Raw genomic sequence first — 6,098 nt, 5'->3', positions numbered from 1 at the left:
CCTGGGATTATGTACAAACCATATCTGGCCCGTGTTCATTGGATATGCGGTATCTCTGAGACTTTGTAAAAATCAATTCATTCAACAAGAAAGCCAGTTTGATAAAAGAGGGAAAATTGCCAATGAGGCTAAGGTGACAGCAATTTCAGGCACCGTGTAAGCTGATTAGCCTCAAACAGAGACACTGCTCTCTGTGCTGAGACCTCTAACACCGCGGCCGTCTTGGAGACTTGCGGTGCCGGTCACGAGGGCAGCATGGGCAATGAGTGAAGGCCAAGACCTTATTAGGAGAGTCTCCCAGGAAGCAGGGGAAGGCAAACACAGGGCATTCCTTTAGAATGATGGATTTGTTTTATTTTGCATTTATTTTTGCATTACAAAAGAATTGTGAAATGATGTTTTTACATTACCTTTTTTTTTTCTTTCTTTTTTTTAATTAACCAAAGGAATTTGTTTTCTCTCCCTTTGGATAAACACAGATCTGGTCAGGTCAGCCCCTGCTTAAACGACCTCAGAGGCTTCTTCTTGCTCATTTGAAAATAACCCAGCTCACGAAAATGACACTAAACATCACTGACCTTTAACAGATTTGCACAGGACAGCTTTCCCTATCGATCACGAAATGATATGTTTTTGGATTGGTTGATTAATAGCCACTACCTTGAGCTGCCGCCAACACTTCTTCCCCTCTGGGATCCCTGGACCTTCCCGAAATCCAGCATCTAGGGCAGCAGGGGGGCCCCAGGACCCTGCCCCAGCCTGTGGCTTGTATCTGTTCTGATGGGACATGCCTGTGCCTTTGTGGTTGTCAAAGGCTCATGAACCACTCCCGGAAGACTCAGCACGGTCAAACGTATCCCCCTGCCCCACTTCCCCCCTTTCTCTCCCTGAGCCCTGGCCACACAGCCCTTCTTTATGTTCCCCAGGTGCATCATGCTTCCCTCGGGGCCTTTGCAAGTGTGCGTCCTTCTGTCTAGAACAATCTCTCCCACCCGGTCCCCTTTTGACTCTGGTTAACTTTTCTCATCCTCCCTTCGATCATTCATAGTCAGCTTCAATAAATATAGGTTGGATGGATGAATGAAAGAATGACCAATCATGTGTGAGAGGAGCAGACGCTAGCAAACGGACCTCTTCCATCGCTCTCCATTGTCTTTGCCTAGTTAATCATCGCCAGAAGGAGAAAGGGGGCCTGTGGATCTGGAGGCTGTGATGTCCGCCTTCTGCTTTGCTCCGCATTGCTGCTCCTGGAGAGAAACGGCTTCAACCTGGGTGATGCCTTTTAGCTGTGAGTATTACCGCTTGCAAAGAGGGAATAGAGAAATAATCTGAATATTTGGGATTCCAAAAGTTGTCTTGTACCAGGTAACTTGAGGCTTCCTATCTCCTCTTTCTGGCCATGAGACAAGAAAGGGAATGAGAGTGAAGTGAGAGAGGTAAGGGGAATTAGATAACCTGAACACAGCCTGAAGACTCCCCGACACTTCATCGGAAACCGACATTCCATTGAGAAGTCATTTTACATCTGTCCTCTGAGCTTGCGGTACAGCTATTCTCTTACAGGCCAAGTGGGGGCCAGCCCCAGGCAGGCCCTCGGGAGGAACCCGGTTTTTAGGTCCATACCCCAGATGCCCTGGAGGAGGAAGAGAAAGAAGTAAGTTAAGGAGGCAAGCAGGGGAGGGAAGGCTTCTTAACACTCACCAAAAGGTTCTCAGAAGCAGCTTAAAACTACATGTTTACCAGCTCGCGAGGGGCTGTGTTGTGTTGTGGTGCTCTGTTTTGTTTTATTTTGTTTTGTTTAAATCACGCTTCCCTTATTTCCGTATTATTCACTGGGCACAAGCTTGCCTTGACTTTACAGTCTACAAACGTTCACAACCAAAAAAATGAAGAGAACAATTTTGCATTGTTCCCGGTACCCGGTACCTCTCTGGAGCCTGAAATTAGGGGTTGGACTACATGTCTGCTTCCCTTCCACCTCCAAATGTTAACAAAGTAGGGATAATGGAGAGGTTTTCTTCCCTGCTGGGACACAACCCCCAGAAATGCCATTAGGATGAAAACGTTAGTGTTTGTCAAGAGCAGAGAGCAGTATTTTTTTCAAAGCATAACTTCTGGAACTCTAGCCCCAAGAAATATTCTGCTGGTAAAAGGATTCCTGGTCGGTACTTATTAGTGAAGTGCAGAAGCTGTGTTACTCATACGTTCCCCCAAAAAGGTCCGGTTGTCCCAAGCTGCCTTCCTGCAGTCTGTTCACACTTGGCTCTTGTTCCAGTCCCACGTGCTCTGAAATCCCAGGAAGCTGCTCTCAGCAGTATGCCATCGGTCCCCCAACATTAGGAAGTCCTCACTAGTGCCGACGTTATGCTCCAGGCTGGGGACCCCCAGGAGGAATGGTGGGATGCTGGGCATGTGGCGCTGGCCAGGGGGCAGGCTTAGTGGGGCGGGGTGGTGGCAGTCTTGTGCAGGATGACCAGGTCGTCTATCATAGCAACCTGGACAGTGGAGTGAAGGGGGCACTAATAATTCCTAAGTGTGCATGGCAGCAGGAGGAAACTAGGGCTTCCCTATATATGTGGAGCTGACAGAGGGGTTATGATTTTTGTTTCTCATCTTGGGAGCCACTTCTAAGGCCAATGGGCAGTGGTCACAGGAAAAAGGTTTCAGTTAACCATTAGAGGGGGCTTTGTAACAGAAAGTCTCCAACAACAGTATGGGCTATTTTATGAATAGTGAGCATCTTGACACCGCAGATATGTACGAGGGTAACTGACAACTTGCCCTCCAAGATGTTGTGTACAGAAGACACTGACATGCCAGGGAGCTGGACGGCCGCGGGGTGTTCTGTGACTGGGAGCTGAGGCACCCACTCTGCTTTGTCCTCTCTGCTGGAGACGGTTCGTTGTTTATACATGAGGACCAAATTCTGCCAATCTGATGCATGCACACACGTATGCTTGGGTAAAAGTAGGAATGCAACAGGACCGAAAGATTTAAAACTTGTTGATTTTGTATAATTAATATTCTCCTGTGTCTCTACATAATGTAAATAGCTCTGTTTAAAATGAGACTAGATTTCACAGTCTTGACTTTAAAAAAGAGAACACTCTGTGACATGTAAGCAAAATGTGGTCACAACTATTTGAACAAGTTTGAAGTGGATCAGAATCAGCTCTGAAAAGCCAGCTTAGGTCACTTGGATTAAGTTTGGTCAATAAAAATTGCACTCTGGTTATGTAAGATGTTCACATCAAGGGAAGAAGGGTGGGAATATAAGGGAATTCTTTGTACTATTTTTGCAACTTGTCTGTATGTCTAAAATTAGTTTTTAAAAAACTCCATATCCTTGGCTCCTAAGCCCTGCTCATACCATGGCCTGCCTGATGAACTTCCCCCATCCTTTAAGGCTCAGCTCTGGCAGAACATCCCAGATTTCCGATCCCCTCCCATGAGTTGGGGATCTGCAGATGCCCCAATTATACCTACCACCTACCAGTAGGATTTTCTATTTTGCACCTTTCTCGCCTTACTCTGAGCTTCTTTTGGACTGGAATGTTTTCTTCATTTTATCTTTACCTCTGAGTACCAAGGCCCTACTCAGCACTCTGTACATATCTCTTCAATAAATTAATAAATCAATCCATTTTGAACAAGTTTTATTCATTATTTTTTCTTCTTAAAAATTGTGGTAAAATATACACTACATAATTTTAACCATTTGAAGTGTCCAATTCATTGGGACAATAAGTGTATCCCAATGTTGTATAATTTTTCTATCATTTTAAATGGTTTAAACTGGTCAGAGCTGTTAGAGCCACTTAATCTGGACCCAAGGGACTCATGACACTCAGAATTAATTTAATCCCACTGTGCCTCCAATCAGAATCTGTTTGAGGGAGTATGGAATTATTTCATCCTATTTGAACTAGCTTGAATCAGGGAGAACTGGCTCTGCCCAGGTTCCAGGCCAGTAGTCGGCACTCAAAGTTGGTGATTTTCTTTGGCCTAATCTCTTGGGTTGTCGCTTTCTCTTTTGTTAGTTTTTTTCCCTTGGAGCTATCTGCCCTGCTGCTCTCCTTTCTCCTCCCACATACCACACCCGTCCCTGGTTCGGCCTGGCTCTGGGGCAGGGAGCTTACATTCTACTGCCACCTTCATTGTCCCACCCGTGCACCTGCACTTTCAAAACAGCTCCTGCAGGCAGGCTTTGGAGGCAGTCGTAATCAAACAGGCTGCCTCATTTAGGGAGTCTACCTGTAGCTGGACAACCTCTTCAAATATTTAAGGTCACCCTTACCCCCTCCTGGGAGAGGAGGGACATTTTCTCACAGTCATTCTATTTCCTACTTCACTAGCTCTAAATGCCTCCATTTGAATTGAAAGAATGTAGCACTGCATTAGGAACCAAGAAACTGGGCTCTAGTAATTTTCCAGCCATTAGCTAGCTGGGTAATTTTGGTCATGCCCTCTCTGGGACGATATTTGCCAGTTAGTAAAAAGAAGGGCTTGTATATACAGATCAAAGTTTGATTTTTATTATTACTGTTTTGCAGCAGGTTTTTTTCTGTGTGTGGGGATACACTATCACCCTAAGACAAGAAAAATGCCGAATCCCTCTGGCTGTCAGAAGCGTGTTTTCTCTCTCCCCCATGCTGTCTAACCCTAGTTAGAATGTGGAGGGCTCTTGTCCTTTGTCCCTTGCCTTTAGAAGGAGCCCAGTGAGTCTTATCTTGTGTGTGAGTGTGCTCGTGTGACTGTGTGCCCTTTACAGGAGGGCTCTTCTTTCGCTGCCCTTATAGTCACTGCCTTCTTCTCCGCTCTTGTTTACAGCAAAAATTTTTTTGCTGGCTCCCTGCTTCAGCCTCCTCCTCACCCTCTTGTAGCCAGAATGGTTGTCCCAAAACGCAAGGATGCCCCCATCCCTCCTGTGCCTCGGTCCTTCAATGGCTCCCACAAACCTCTGGATAAGATTAGCGCGGAATTCAAGGCCTTCCACCATCTGGCCCTAGTTTAATTACCTCCTGGTCTCACCCCTTTTTCCTCTTACTTGGCCAGCCCGGACCGCTCTTCCTTCCAGTCTCGCCACCCTCCTCCCTCCTTTCCTCGGTCTAGACTGTCCTCCCCTCTACGGGATGATGTCTGTCCTCTCTCGCCCAGGGATCGGTGGCGCTCATCCTTGTTAAGGGGCCCCTCTGGGGAGTGAGGGTGGGATGGGGGCCGGTGCTTCCCGAGGCGGCCGCCAGGGGGCGTCAGGAGCGGCTCCAGATGACAGCAGGAGGCCGCGAGTGGGGGAGGGAGGAGGGACCGAGGGAGCGCGGATCCCGGCTCTCGGGATCGCAAACTTCGAGCCAGAGCTCTCCGCGCGCACCCGAGCCTCTGGCCGCCCGCGCAGCCCGACGCGGAACCCGGGCGCAGCGAGACCCCGTGCAGGACGGGCGCGGGGCGGCGGCGGCGGCCGTCCATGCGGCGCGCTCGGGGCTGCCCGGCGCCGGGAACCACGCGGGGGCGAGGCGAGGCGTCCACCGGCCGCTCCGGGACACGGACCGCCAGGTGAGCCGAGCTGCCCGCGCCGCGCGCCCCCTGCGCCCAGCCCGCGGGGTCCCGACCCGGCCCGGCCGCTGCCAGCCTCTCGGGGCCCCTCTGGACCGCCGGGCGGGCTGGCGCGGGTGGCGGGGCGCAGTGGGTGTGTCGGGGGCGCCGGGGGGCTGCGTCCGAACCAGGCTGGGGGAGCCAGCGCGCGCCTAGTTCGTGCCGACGGCTGCGCCTCCTTCTGTCTTCTTTTCCTGGGGGACTTGCTCTGTCCCAGCGCCAGCACTCACCCCTCCACCCTCCTACTTGGAAACTCTAGGGACAGTCAACCTTGGCCGTCCTGGAGTCGGAGCCCCGAGCTCTCTTGGTTGCGGCAGATGGGGACCGGCGAGTGAACACCCAGCCCGCGCGACCCCACGCCGGCCTCGCCAACCTCCTGCCCGGGGCCGGAGAGAGGGTCGAGTCTCGGTCGGCGCGCGTCGAGACCCAGCCTGGGGCCTCGGCCACGTCGTTTTCTAGAAAGCCTCACGTGTGTGTGTGTGTGTGTGTGTGTGTGTGTGTGTGTGTGT

General features: G+C 50.6%; 1 protein-coding gene across 2 annotated transcripts in view; it reads left to right on the top strand.

The window, feature by feature from the left end:
* The first annotated feature begins 5,375 nt into the window (after positions 1-5,375).
* Positions 5,376-6,098, top strand: part of THSD4 (thrombospondin type 1 domain containing 4) — a 583,087-nt gene continuing 582,364 nt past the window's right edge. For both annotated transcript variants that reach the window (XM_036844549.1, XM_036844548.1), the window contains exon 1: positions 5,376-5,550. The gene's annotated coding sequence lies outside the window, so the exon portion shown is untranslated. The remainder of the gene's footprint in view (positions 5,551-6,098) is intronic.

This window comes from Balaenoptera musculus, chromosome 2 (assembly GCF_009873245.2).
Source record: "Balaenoptera musculus isolate JJ_BM4_2016_0621 chromosome 2, mBalMus1.pri.v3, whole genome shotgun sequence".
Classification (NCBI taxonomy): Eukaryota; Metazoa; Chordata; class Mammalia; order Artiodactyla; family Balaenopteridae; genus Balaenoptera; species Balaenoptera musculus.
This window is presented reverse-complemented; position numbering and strand designations above follow the sequence as displayed.